Source organism: Somniosus microcephalus, chromosome 7 (assembly GCF_052327205.1).
Source record: "Somniosus microcephalus isolate GS21.2 chromosome 7, FLI_Smic_1.0, whole genome shotgun sequence".
NCBI classification, from domain to species: domain Eukaryota; kingdom Metazoa; phylum Chordata; class Chondrichthyes; order Squaliformes; family Somniosidae; genus Somniosus; species Somniosus microcephalus.
Genome location: NC_140993.1, coordinates 67,556,215 through 67,571,509, shown reverse-complemented (window position 1 = coordinate 67,571,509; position 15,295 = coordinate 67,556,215).

Below are 15,295 nucleotides of genomic sequence, written 5' to 3'. Positions count from 1 at the left end.
CATCGTCTCTGCGTATCTGTGTTCTCATTGGTACATCTTGAAGTAAATTTACTACTTTACATAACAAATTCCCACAGAGTTTTAAAGCTTCGCCTGAGTAGCCTATTGTAAAAGTGCAATAAATAAATAAAAGAATTAATAAATAAAATCCACCATTATGACTCTATTAGACAATTTCTCCCATGTACCCCCCAGAGATGTCTCGCATACCCCCAGGGGTACGCATACCACAGTTTGGGAACCCCTGAACTACAGGCTATTGTGGTGCTACATCAAGTGCATGATGGGAAAGGGCTGGTTGCTTGCAGCCTCAGATCCAAAATGGCCACCCTTTCATTGCTATGGGGAGGAACACAGGAACAAATGAAACTCATTTAACCCCTCGAGCCTGCCCCTTCATTCAATTAGATCATGGCTGATCTGTACTTCAACTCCATTTACCACCTCAGTTCCATATTCCTTGATATCTTTAACAAATATCTATCGATCTCAATCTTGAAAGATCCAATTGTCCCAGTATCTACAGCATTTTGGGGGCGAGAATTCCATATTTCTATTTCCTTTTGAATGAAAAATTTCTTCCTGATTTCCCTCCTAAATGGCCGAGCTCTAATTTTAAGATTATGATCCTTCATTCTTGATTCCCCCACCAGAAGAAATAGTTTCTCTGTATCTATCCTATTTAACATTTATCATTATAATATTCAAATGACCAACCCATCTCCTGGGAGCGGGTTAGTTACCCACCCCTCATCCCATCTCCGTATAACCAGAAGTGGGTGGGTTCTAGATTTAACATTTTAACATCCCACCTGATGCAAATCCACCCGTTTTGGGGGGGAGAGGGTTAAAGTTCCCCTCAAAGTGTCAATTGCCCGACTAGAGTGGTTGAAGTGTCGTTGGATTGACTCAGTTCTCCTGACATTGGAAAAGCCTCTGTTGGCATTCATCCCTAGTCAAGTTTATTGCCTGACAGCAGATCAGGATTAGAAGTGGACTAACAATAAACAAGCAGTGGATTACTTTGAAACAACATGACAATGTGTGACAGCTCATTCCATTTAACACTTGAGATTAGCTACTTATTTGGCCCTGTTGGATCCAGTAGGGTTTTTTGTCTGTTAAGTCTGATTCATTGCTCGGAACGGGACTCTTCTCCCACTTTGTCACCCAGTTTTAGGGTCAAGCACTCCCAAGGTCAGGTATGTAACCTTAAAACTTGAAACTGTGAGGGCTCGATTTTAATAATGGAGGCGGGTTGAGGGCGGGCCCGCTGCTCGGCAGTTTTCAGACCCGCACCCGGCTGCCGCCTCCCAGCACTTCCAATTTTGGCTTCATTGGCCTCGTTACGGCCAACGTGCGGGTCCCTCCAGGCAATTGCTTGGAGAATGTCAGTTTCTCGCCCTGATGACGTGTTGTTTGTTTGAAAGTTTAAAGGGGCCATGTCTCTTTTGCATACAAATGTCATTGGGGTGGCTTGGTGCTTTATTATCTTGAAAGGGGAGTTGACAGCGTGTGTTCTGAGCAAAATTTAATGAATGATATTGCTGGTCATATTGGCCCAGAAATTCGGGTCTCCACGGGTGAGTACGCACGAGGTACTCACCCGTGGGCCCGATGGAAGTGCCGGTTTCCTGCATGCACTGCGCATGCGCGGGAAACCGGCACTTCCGTTCCACTGAACGAAGGGGTTCAGAGGTCGAACGCGTGCGCGGGGGAGTCTGCGCGTTCGCTTTGAACTTACGTTTTTTTTACAGGTTTCTCCGGGAGGGTAAGTCTTTAGAATTTAGAAATTTAAAAAGTAGGTGTAAGGCCTGCTTTTTACAAGGTAAGTGGTCAATTAATTAAAATTAAAACATTTTTTCCACAGGTTTATTATTTTTAAATACTTTAAAGCAAGGTAATTTTATTTTTAGCCCCGTTAGAATATAAAATTATTTTTTTCAAAAATTTAAATTATTGTTTAAAATAGTTATTTAATGTAATTTATAGTTTATTTAAAAAATGTGATGTTTTTTAAAAATGTATTTGAAGGTTTACTGCTATTTAGGGGCCGTAGTATTTATAAGTCTTGACAGCTCTTCCTGTCAAGACTTATGAATGGGCTTTTCCCTCCTCCGATTGGCTGCCCATGGCCCACGTGATCCCAGGGGATGCATCAAACTAATTGCGCCCCTGGGACACGCAAGCACTGCGCGCCGGCAGCTGGGCCAGGCCCAGGATCGGAATTCCACGGGGCCCTACAGCTCAACTGCCGGCGCGCAAAGTAAGTGCAGGTCGGGGGCTTGCACCTGCGGGAAGCCCCCGACTTGAATTTCTGGGCCAATCCAGAAAGGGATTCATGATTTTTGATATATGACTTTATTATCTGACTATGAAATGAAAAAGATGCCAGATGTGTTCCAATCATTTGCTTAGTAATATTAATGCTTTTTTCTCTTAAAGGTGCTGGGAGCTGCAGGAATGGCAGCCCCAAAAACTAAGGCTGCAGTCAGGTACAATGAGGGCTCCCTCCATGCTCTTGTTGAGGGAGTTAGAAGACGTCAGGAGCTCCTCTTCCCTGGAAACGGAAGGAGGAGGCCTCCTCAGCTAACCAAGGCAGCTTGGCTGCAAATTGCTGAGGAGGTGAGCTCAAGATCTGTGCGCAGACGCACATGGGTTTAGTATCAAAAAAGGTTTAATGATCTGCTGAGATCACCTAAAGTGTGGCCTCTGTGTTCTGGGAAATGGAAGTTCAAGAGTGAGGGCTCAGGGAGAATTCCATGTAGAATGATGGTGGTGACACTGAGCGCAAACCACCATTTATTGGACAGATGATGCCTGGGGTTTGAGACTGTCGGACTTATATTCATCTCCATGTGCCAGCCACCTGTGGTTGAAGCGTTAGCTTACACGAATCTGGCATGGCTGAGTGCATCCCTTGCCTGACGGCCATCAATGTGGTCGCCTGCTACTGGATTGGCCACATCCGGCCCCGCAAGGCATCACTCCCCATCCTCGTACTCATCCTCCTCCTCGGCCTCTTCATCTTCCTCCAAGGAGGCTGTGTGCTGAGCCACTTGTTCATCCAGCAGCACTAAGCTGCGCTGCTCTTCCTCCGAATCTGGCGACCAGGATGAGAGGATATAAATGGTTCCCAACCCGTTGTTATAGATTTCAGTTGAGGCAAGAAGCTTGCAAGCGCACACTCAAAGTGGCCTGAAATTATTCCAATCAGTTCAAACAGCAGATGTGTGTCAGCTTGACCAGTCACAAGGTCAGTAGATTTGCAAAATCTTACCCCAAACCTCCAACAATAAAGTTGTTGCATTTGAATGCCAGCCATGTTACAAGAGCGCTTTTAAAGTTCAGCACCAATAATGACTACAGATCATGTCCTCCACCAACTCGTCTCCTTGTAGCAGGACTGTTTCTGACAAGACGGGAAACAGGAGCCAGAGGCACGAAAATGGGAAACCTCTATAAAAATAGGATTATCAAGGCAGTTAACAGGCTCTTAACTTCCTTAACTACCTGTCCCACCGGTTGGAGATGGGTCAGTTTGGGAACGGCTGACCCGGCACTCACGAAAATCGCGTGGGGGCAGGATAGAGGCGGGTTGGGTGTCTGAAGCCATTTTTTCTGATTTTTGCAGCTGACACGCCTCTAAACCCACCTCCTTCGGGCCATTAAAATTGAGCCCCTAGTCTCAGTTCCTAACACAGAGCCTTCAGCAATGGGGGTACAGATTGGACAATGTAGCACAGTGATCAGCGCGCTCAACATTGTGGTCCTCCTGATTTTTCAAATAAACGTAGCTTAATTCCCAATTCCAGAAAAGCGGCCTCTATCCCCCCAGTAATGGGTTCTACACCTTGCACACCTTGTGGGCTACAGGGGTTCCTAATTTAGTGCCGAACCTTGGCTGTGGACTCGCGCTTAGGTTGAGACTGACTTCACGAGACACCTAACAAAACGCTATCAATCTCAGTCTTGAAAATTTCAATTGACCCAGCATCCACAGCCTTTTGGGGGGAGAGAATTCCAGATTCCCACTACCCTTTGTGTGAAAAAGTGCTTCCTGATTTCACTCCTGAATGGCCTGGCTCTAATTTTAATCCAATTGTGCCCACTTGTTTTAGATTCCCCCACCAGAGCAGATAGTTTCTCTGTATCTACACTATTGAATCCTCGATTAGAACACATCTCAATCTTCTAAACTCAACGGAACACAAGGCAGGTTTATGCAATCTGTCTTCATAATTTAACCCTTTAAGCTCTGGTATCATTCTGATGAATCTGCACTGCACCCCCTCCAAGGCCAATATATCCTTCCTGAGGTGTGTTGTCCAAAACTGAATGCAGTTCTCCAGATGGGGTCTGACTAAGGCTAAAGTGTAACTTCCTCCCCTTTGTATTTCAAACCCCTTGAGATAAACATCAACATTCCGTTATCAAATCAAATCAACTTTTATTGTCATTGTTGGTGCACAAGTGCAGTACAACGAAATGTAGGCTTGCGGCTCCCGAGAGTGTACATTTAGATTAAGACATTTAAACATTCAACATACATTTGGCTTGTAATACATTAACATAAACATAACCATAATAAAGTGCATTGGCAGATGTGCAGGCTTTAGAGTTTATTTGTGGAGTTCAGTAGGATGACAGCCCTGGGAAAGAAGCTGTTCCTAAATCTGGTCGTACGGGTGCAAATGTATCTGTAGCGTCTCCCAGATGGCAGGAGGGCGAACAGACTGTGGCTGGGGTGGGTAGGGTCTTTGATGATGGACCGTGACCTCTGTAAACAGCGTTTCTGGTATATGTGCTCTATGGTCGGTAGCCGGGTGCCGGTAATGCGTTGGGCAGTTTTGACTACCCGCTGCAGGGCTTTTCGGTCATAGTAGCTACAGCTGCCATACCATACTGTGATACAGTTTGTCAGGATGCTCTCTATTGTGCAGCAGTAAAAGTTAGAGAGGATCAGGGGTGACAGGTTACATCCCTTCAGCCTCCTTAGGAAATATAGGCGCTGCTGGGCCTTCTTCACCAGAGAGGAGGTATTGAGGGACCAGGAGAGGTCTTCCGTGATGTGGACTCCGAGGAACTTAAAGCTGTCCACCCTTAATGATGACTTTTTGTACCTGTGCACTAGCTTTTCGTGATTTGTGTACGTGGATATCTAAATCCCTTTGTTCCTCCACAACTTTTAGGGGGGAAAATTTGTGTGCGCCAACAAAATTGCTGGTGTCACCGGCAACTCGAGTTAACGGCCGCCAAAAATGGCCGCAGGGCTAACGTTGAAAAATTGGCTCTGGAGGTTGGCGATGTGGAGCGCAGCACAAAGTTACTGTGCAACGCCCTCCTGGTGACATTAATGGAGGCCTTCGACCTGAAGTTCCTGTCCTCAGTCGACGTTGCTGCTTCTTACAGCCTTTGGGAGCGAGGCTGTGGAGTTTGCAGGCCATTGTGAGCCATTAAAGGGGCTACGAATTAAAGGGGCAATGCATTCAAAACTAATAAACATTAAAATCAAGTGAAAAAATGCATTTTCAGCCCTTACTGCCTTTCAAAGTAAACATAAACATTAAAAATAATTCCCAAATGGCAGTCTTCAGCTCTTAAAGCTGACTTGTCTTTCACACCTAAAAAAATGGTAAAAGTGCTTCAGCGTGAACACAAATGGCCCAGCAAGCCAGGGAATGGGCACCCAGGGTCTCGCACGCAGCACTCCAGTGTTGTGCAGGGGATCAACACTGCAAGAGCGTTGCTCTACCCACAGGGGCCAGAAGGCCCTCCAGAAAGTATGTTGTGGGACCACATCACTAAGGCCGTCACCACTAGTAGTGTCACTCCCACCACCTTGTCACAGTGCCCAAAGAAGCTTCATGACCTGAGACCACTGGTCAATATCAGTGAATGCATCTTCAAAAGCCTCTAACAAGTGCATCACTAGCCTCACATACTGCTCAGTGCACGACTCCCACCGCTGCCACCCCACCACCCGCCATCACTCACCTACCAACAATCTATCAATTACAAGGCACATCTCCCATTCCTAGCCTCACCTTACCCCCTTGAGGAGACATAAGAACATAAGAAATAGGAGCAAGATTAGGCCATTCAGCCCTTCAAGCCTGCTCTGTCATTCAATAAGATCATGGCTGATCTTCTACCTCAACTCCACTTTCCTGCACTATCCCCATATCCCTTAATATCCAAAAATCTATCGATCTCTGCCTTGAATATACTCAATGACTGAGCATCCACAGCCTCTGGGGTAGCGAATTCCATAGATTCACCACCCTCTGAGTGAAGAAATGTTTCCTCATCTCAGTTCTAAATGGCTGACCCCTTATTCTGAGACTGTGACAGTGACCCCTGGTTCTAGACTCCCCAGCCAGGGGAAACATCCTCCCTGCATCTACCCTGTCAAGCCCTGTAAGAATTTTGTATGTTTCAATGAGATCACCTCTCATTCTTCTAAACTCTAGAGAATACAGGCCCAGTCTACTTAATCTCCCCTATGGGACAATCCCCCTACCCAGGAATCAGTCTGGTGAACCTTCATTGCACTCCCTTTATGGCAAGTACAGTAGATACCAAAACTGTACACAATACTCCAGGTGTGGTCTCACCAAGGCCCTATATAATTGCAGTAAGATGTCTTTACTCTTAAACTCAAATCCTTTTGTAATAAAGGCCAACATACCATTTGCTTTTATACTTGCTTGCTGTACCTGCATATTAACTTTCAGCAATTCATGTACAAGGATACCCAGGTCCCTCTGAACACCAACATTTCCCAATCTCTCACCATTTAAAAAATACTCTGCTTTTCTATTTTTCCTACCAAAGTGGATAATTTCACATTTCTCCACATTATATTCCATTTGCCATGTTCTTGCCCACTCACTTAACCTGTCTATATCCCTTGCAGCCTCTTTGCATCCTCCTCACAACTTACATTCCCATCTAGCTTTGTATCTTCAGCAAACTTGGATATATTATATTTGGTCCCCTCATCCAAATCATCGATATAGGTTGTAAATAGCTGAGGCCCAAGCACTGATCATTGTGGTACCCCACTAATTACAGCCTGCCAACCCGAAAATGACCCATTTATTCCTATTCTCTGTTTTCTGTCCATTAACCAATCCTCAATCCATGCTAGTATATAACCACCAATCCCATGAGCCCTAATTTTGTTTAATAACCTCTTGTGTGGCACCTTATCGAATGCCATCTGAAAATACAAATACACGACATCCACTGGCTCCCCCTTATCTATTCTGCTAGTTGCAACCTCAAATTACTCTCTAACAGATTAGTCAAACACGATTTCCCTTTCATAAATCTGTGTTGACTCTGCCCAATCCAATTATTACTTTCCAAGTGCCCTGTTACCATGTCCTTAATAATAGATTCTAGCATTTTCCCGACTACTGACGTCAGGCTAACTGGTCTGTAGTTCCCCATTTTCTCTCTCTCTCCTTTCTTAAATAGTGGGGTTAGATTTGCTACCTTTCAATCCATGGGAACCGTTCCAGAATCTATGGAATGTTGGAAGATGACAACCAATGCATCCACTATCTCTACAGCCACCTCATTTAAAACTCTAGTGTGGTGTATGTAACCTGTTCCACCTTAAGAGAACTACCTTAAGAGATGTACTACTTTCTCTTGGCTGCTGTATACTGTAATACCGGTGGTGACCACACCGGTATATAAACGTTGTGTAGGGATTTGCTGGGTAGTTCAGCCCTGACCTCCGAATAGTAAAGACCTGTTAAAGTTATTCTTGTGGTCTGTGTCCAGTGATTTATAATAAGCATAACTGGGACACACAGACTTAACAGTGGCGACGAGTCCGATCTTACCCTGCGGCAGTTTTACATCCAAGGCAGCTTCGTCCTCAGAACGGGCGTCGAGAAGAGGCATCCGCCCTCATCATCCTGCTGAGCACCATCGCACGGGAGGCATCGAGAACCCGGGTTAAAAAGAAAAATTCTGACCACGAAGCCCTCCATCAGCGACAGGCAGTGATCATCCCTTCTACCACAGTGGTGGGTAAGCCGATCAGCGACACGAGCAGAAAGTCGGCCGCGTTGACTGTGGAGTGGGGGAGGGAAAACGGAGGAAAAAGGGCGGAGAACTCGACCACGGCCGGTGAAAAGGGCCGGGCTGCAATCGAGGCCGAGAGGCGCAGCGACTGGGGCAGCTTAAGGCACGAGAGCCGCGGAGAACTCAAACGCAGCCGGTGTAAAGGACTGGGCTGCATGCGGGGCTGAGAGGTGCAACAGCAGGGGAAGCGTGAATGCCCACGGGAACCGCGGGGGAGTAAAAGCAGCGTCGGGGAATTGAGAACTGCTGGGGAGGCGAGAACGGCAGCAGCACGGCAATCGCCATTGCAGCCAGCGGGGGAAGAAGGCAAACGCGGGAATCCGCCATTGTAGTCGGCGGGGGAAGAAGACGAGCGCGGGAAAGACCGCCAAGCGCGGGAAGCCGCCATTTTAGTAGGCGGGGGAAGAAGACAAGCGCGGGAAGCCGCCATTTTGAGAAAAAGAAAAATTTAAAAACTTGCAAGGATGCCTAAACATGGGAACATTAATACCTTTGATAGCGATATCGAAGATTGGACCACGTATGTAGAACGCATGGAAGTTTATTGTAAAGCAAATAAGGTACCAGATGATGAGAAAGCACTAACCTTATTAAGCTCAATGGGTGCGAAGACATACGGGCTATTGAAGCACCTTCTATCACCAGATAAACCGGCGGATCAGACTTTCGCGAATATTGTTACTGTCCTGAAAAATCATTTAAACCCCACGCCGCTGATGATAGCGGAACGATTTAAATTTTACAGAAGAACGCAGCTGAAAGCAACGCTGAATTTTTAATTGAACTGCGTAAGCTATCAAAGTACTGTCAGTTTGGAACAGGACTAGCAGATGCGCTGAGAGATAAATTTGTGTGTGGATTGTTAAAAGAAGGAACACAAAAGCGACTGCTTGAGGAGAATGATCTTACGCTTGATAAAGCTGTCACTATTGCAGCATCGCACGAAGCCGCAGCGAGAGGCACTGCGGAAATGCAGCTATGGTCACCGGAACTCAGCACAGTGCCAGAAAAGAAATTCAACAACCTCACTCGGCTTCAACAGGTCCTACATACCAGCACCTGAACCTCAGTCTGTACACACTGCACAAACCACCACACCCCCACCACTCATGACTCGTGTGACGTAATAAAACTCACTACGCACTTGGTTTGAGCATAAAGCAAGGCTTTAATCAACTTGTTTCAGAACATGGAGGTCTAGTTGTACTTCACTAGTTCCTTGTCTTACAAAATGTCCCTGGCAAGCTGGGGCCGACGCCCGAGTATTTATACTCCATGGACGGCACCACCAGCTGGCCGTCCAGTGTTATTTCACGAGTAGTTTCTTGATGAATGATGAGATTTATAACATTCTTCCTGCCTAAGAGATTTGGAAGTCTGACGACTTCCTCTTAGCGGATCAGGCGGACCAAGAATAGCCGCAGTCTTTTAGCTTTTTGTTTATGGCTAGAAGGCACGTCTCCCCGGACCGTGTCTTGGTCCCTGGGCCGCTTGATCTGTACCGGTGGATCGACAGGGCCTGTGTTGCTCTGATCGACCCGAGGGAGGCTGGGGAGATTGTGACTCCGGGTGCGGGTCCCCACAGGCGCAGAACTGGCTTTATCCTGTTGGATAGCCGGGGATTGACCGGCGTCCTGGCCTCGGGTGGCCATCCCATGGGGAGCACTCAGCTCTCCGAGTGGATCCGGTGGGGCAGCTGGCAGATCTCTCGATGCCTCAGGTAGGGCGTCATCTTCGGGGAGCGCAGAGTGTTGACATCATCCCCATGGGTCCCTCTATCAGTTGGGTCTGTGGAACCGGCCGGACAGGGAGCTAGGACCTGGAGCGAAACGGTGGACTCCCGGCCATCCGGGTACCACACGTGCGCGTACGTGGGGTTGACGTCAGTGAGTTCTACCTCGTCGACAAGAGGATCGGTTTTAGATGATCGGGCAAATCTTCGGAGCAGCACGGGGCCGGGAGCTGCCAACCATGACGGTAGAGACGTCCCATGGGTGGAGCGACGCTGGAAGCTGAAGAATCGCTCGTGAAGTGTGACATTGGTAGACGTAGAAAGGAGAGACCTGATGGAATACAACACGTCAGGGAGCATAGTTTCCCACTGCTGGTCTGGTAGGTTGCGTGACCTCAGCGCAAGACGAACAGTGTTCCAAATGATAGTGTTGTATCTCTCAACCTGTCCGTTACCGATGGGATGATGTGGTGTCATTTTACTTGTGGCGATTCCCCGTTGGGAGAGATAACTTTTGAGTTCGCTTGACATGAAGGAGGGACCCCGATCAGAGTGGATGAAATTGGCCGTACCGCAAAGGGAAAAGACTTGATCAAGGCATTTGATCACTGTGGAAGTAAACATATTGGGACAGGGGAAAGCAAAGGGAAAGCATAAATATTCATCCACCATAGTCAGTAAGTAGGTGTTTCGCGCTGAGGAGGGCAATGGCCCTTTAAAGTCAATGCTGAGTCGTTGCATAGGCTGCATAGCGTGTATGAGCGAGCCATCCGATGGACGGAAGAATTGCGGTTTTAATTCCGCACAAATTCTACAGGAGGAGCATGTTCTTTTCACATCTTCCGTAGAAAATGGGAGATTGTTAGATCGCACAAAGTGCAACATACGGGTAATGCCAGGATGGCATAAGTCAGTATGAAGATCCGCCAGAGTCGAAGTTGACATAAGAACATAAGAAATAGGAGCAGGAGTAGGCCAATCGGCCCCTCGAGCCTGCTCCGCCATTCAATAAGATCATGGCTGATCTGATCCTAACCGCCAATCCACTATCACAGAACCATCTCCTGAATCTAACAGAATTAGACACACGAAATAGGAGCAGGATCAGGCTACACGGCCCCTGGGCTTGCTCCGCTACCCAAAGGGCCATGGCCGATCCGAACCTAGACTCATGTCCAAATTCCTGCCCGCTCCCCGTAACCCTTAATTCCCTTTACTTCTAGGAAACTGTCTATTTCTCTTTTAAATTTATGTAATGATGTAGCTTCTACAGCTTTTTGGGGCAGCATATTCCATGGACCTACCAGCCTCTGAGTGAAGTAGTTCCTCCTCATCTCAGTTTTGAAAGAGCAGCCCCTTATTCTAAGACTATGCCCCCTAGTTCTAGTTTCACCCATCATCGGGAACATCTTCCCCGCATCCACCCGATCCAACCCCTTCACAATCTTATATGTTTCAATAAGATCGCCTCTCATTCTTCTGAACTCCAATGAGTAGAGTCCCAATCTACTCAACCTCTCCTCATATGTCCATCCCCTCATCCCCGGGATTAACCGAGTGAACCTTCTTTGTACTGACTCGAGAGCAAGTATGTCCTTTCTTAAGTATGGACACCAAAACTGGGTGCAGTATTCCAGGTGCGGTCTCACCAATACCTTGTACAACTGAAGCAATACCTCCCTATTTTTATATACTATCCCCCTAGCAATGAAAGCCAACATTCCATTGGCCTTCTTAATCACTTGCTGCACCTGCATACTAACCTTTTGAGTTTCGTGCACCAGGACCCCCAGATCCCTTTGTACTTCAGTACTTTCCAGTTTCTTGCCATTAAGATAATAATTTGCTCTACGATTTTTCCTGCCAAAGTGCATAACCTCACACTTTCCAGTATTGTATTCCATCTGCCAAATCTCTGCCCACTTACTTAGCCTGTCTATGTCCCCTTGCAGGTTTTTTATGTCCTCCTCACACACTACTTTCCCTCCCATCTTAGTATCATCTGCAAACTTTGATATGTTACACTCGGTCCCCTCCTCCAAATTGTTAATATAGATTGTAAAGAGTTGGGGACCCAGCACTGACCCCTGCGGAACACCACTAGTTACTGATTGCCAGTCTGAGAATGAACCATTTATCCCAACTCTCTGCCTTCTGTTAGATAGCCAATCCTCTATCCATGCTAGAATATTACCCCCAATCCCGTGATTTTTTATCTTAAGCAATAATCTTTTGTGTGGCACCTTGTCAAGTGCCTTTTGGAAGTCTAAATACACTATGTTCACTGGTTCCCCTTTATCCACCCTATACGTTACTTCCTGAAAGAACTCCAGCAAATTTGTCAAACATGACTTCCCCTTCATAAAACCATGCTGACTTTGTCCTATTAAATTATGATTATCCAAATGTTCTGTTACTGTCTCCTTAATAATGGACTCCAAAATTTTGACCTACCACAGATGTTAGGCTAACCGGTCTATAGTTTTCAGCCTTCTGTCTACTGCCCTTTTTAAATAAGGGTGTTACATTAGCAATTTTCCAGTCTGCCGGGACCTTTGCCGAGTCCAGGGAGTTTTGGAAAATTATTACCAATGCATCCACAATCCCTACCGTCACTTCCCTCAAGACCCTAGGATGTAAGCCATCAGGTCCAGGTGATTTATCCGCCTTGAGTCCCATTATTTTACCGAGTACCACTTCCTTAGTGATTTTGATCGTGTTTAGCTCCTCCCCCCCTTTAGCCCCCTGTTTGTCCAGTGTTGGGATATTCTTAGTGTCTTCTACTGTAAAGACTGATATAAAATATTCATTCAGTGTTTTTGCCATCTCCATATTTCCCACCATTAATTTCCCGGTCTCATCCTCTAAGGGACCAACATTTACTTTAGCCACCCTTTTTCTTTTTATATAACTATAAAAACTGTTACTATCTGTTTTTATATTTTTTGCTAATTTACTTTCATAATCTATCTTCCCTTTCTTAATCAATCTTTTTGTTATTTTTTGCTGTCTTTTAAAGTTTTCCCAATCCTCTATCCTCCCACTAGATTTGGCTACCTTATATGCCCTTGTTTTTAGTCGAATAGTATCCTTAATTTCTTTACTTAGCAACGGATGGCTGTCTTTTCTTTTACACCCTTTTCTTAGTGGAATATATATTTTTTGGACGTTGTAAAATAACTCCTTAAATGTACACCACTGATCATGTATCGTCTTACCCTTTAATCTATTTTCCCAATCCACTCTACTCAATTCCGCTCTCACACCTTCATAGTCTCCTTTATTCAAGCTTAGCACGCTTGCTTGAGATCCAACCTTCTCACCCTCTAATTGAACATGGAAGAGCAGAATGCCCGCGTGAGGGTATCTGGGGCCACATTCTCTTTGCCGGGTCGATAATGTATGGTGTATCCAAAGACGGCCAATTCCATCCTCCAGAGTTGTATTTTGTTATTCTTGATCTTAGTGCATTTCCGGTTATCAAGCATAAAGGCCACGGAGTGCTGATCAGTTATGTGTGAAATGGTGACGAGCGAGAAAATGACTCCATTTACGTACCGCTTCGATGATGGCTGTAGCCTCCTTCTCGACAGGAGGATAATGGAGCTCGCTACCCTGCAAAGTTCTGGACAGAAATGCAACGGGTCGGCCACCTTGATTCAAGGTAGCAGAGATCGCCACATCCGGTGCATCGCACTCGACCACGAAAGGAAGATTTTCATCAATGGAACGAAGCGTGGCTTTTTCCAGTTGTCGCTTGAGGAGGTTGAAAGCTGAAATAGCTGTTGCCTCTAATGGAAATGACTTTGCGTGAAGCAGGGGCTGGATCTTGTCGGAGAAGTGGGGTATCCATTTTGCATAATAGGCGAACATACCGAGTGCCCGATGAAGTGAGCCGAGATTCGTAGGGGGAGGGAGCTCCTGAAGCGGACGAAGTCGCTCCGGATCCGGTTTGATGACACCGTTGCCCACCCAGTAGCCAAGGATGTTGACTCATGGTACTGATTTCACAGATTTGGCTCATTTAAGGTTAAGTTACGACGACGGAGAACGTCAAAACATTTCTGGAGGTTGGCATCATGCTCCTTCTGGTCATGACCAGCAATGGTGATATTATCCAGATGTGGAAAAGTGTCCGTTAAGTTCTCCTGTTTGACTAGGCTATCCATTGCCCGTTGAAAGACAGCCACCCCATTGGTGACCCCAAATTGAAGGCGACAAAACTAGTAAAGCCGACCATTGGCTTCAAAGGCCGTATACTTTTTGTCAGAGTCCTTTAACGGCACTTGATGATATGCGCTCTTTAAATCAAAAGTTGAAAATACCTTGTAGTTGGCAAGGTTATTGAACATGTCATCGATGCATGGTAGTGGGTAGGCATCCAGGTCGGTATACTGGTTAATAGTTTGCGAGTAATCGATGCAAAGACATTTCCTGTGTTGCTTCAGAGGATTTTTAACAACGATGACTTGAGCCCGCCAGGAAGATGAACATGGCTCAATGATACCGTCAGCTAGAAGGCGAGAGGTTTCTGTCTCGATAAAGGATCGATCATCTTGACTGAAACATCGTGATTTAGTGACTATGGGCTTACATCGGGGGGAAAGATTGGCAAACAAGGAGGGCTCGTCGAATGGAGCCGCCGAAAGTGCACAAAATGGTACTTTGGAAATGGTAAGTTCCGGCTTTGACCCTCCAAACTCGAAAGTGAGTCTTTTGTGTTGTTTCTGGAAATCCTGTCCCAGGAGCACATCACTGCATAGGTTCTTGAGCACCCTGAGCCGGGTGGAGAAATATGTCCGGCCGTTGAGAATCAGGTCGACAAGACAAAAGCTGGAAGAATTGGTGGTCAGTGTCATCAGAGCCATTGCAATTTCCCTGTCTGAGGGGTAAATACGCAGTTTTAACTTACTGACAGCCCGCTCACTAATGAAGCTGTCAGAGCTGCATGAGTCGATTAGTGCACTCAAAATGTGTCCATTTACCGAGACCTTCGTGGCTGCATGGGACAGACTTTGGGGAGAAACAGCTGTGATGGGAGGAGGGGCAGTTTTACCCTTGACAGCTGCAACCTTAGTAGTGGTTCCTGGGGGAGTAGCAGTTTTATAGATTGCAGCTGTAACCTTAGTAGTGGCTCTTGGGGGAGGAGCAGTTTTATAGATAGTAGCTGCAAAACTAACAGGAGCTCTCGACTGGTATACCTTAGAAAAGTGGCCTTTCTTACTAACAGCAGCTCTTGACTGGCATACCTTAGAAAAGTGACCTTTCTTGCTGCAATGATTGCAGGTCGCGTTACGAGCAGGACAAAATTTCCTATAATGGAATGCACCTCCACAGAAGAAACACTTCCTTCCAGATTGCCAAGATGCCGCTAGGGCGGGGTCATCATCAGTGTGGGTTTCTAGGGTAGAGTTGTCATCAGCCGGGTTGGAGTCGTCATCCGTGAGGGCTTCCGCCTGA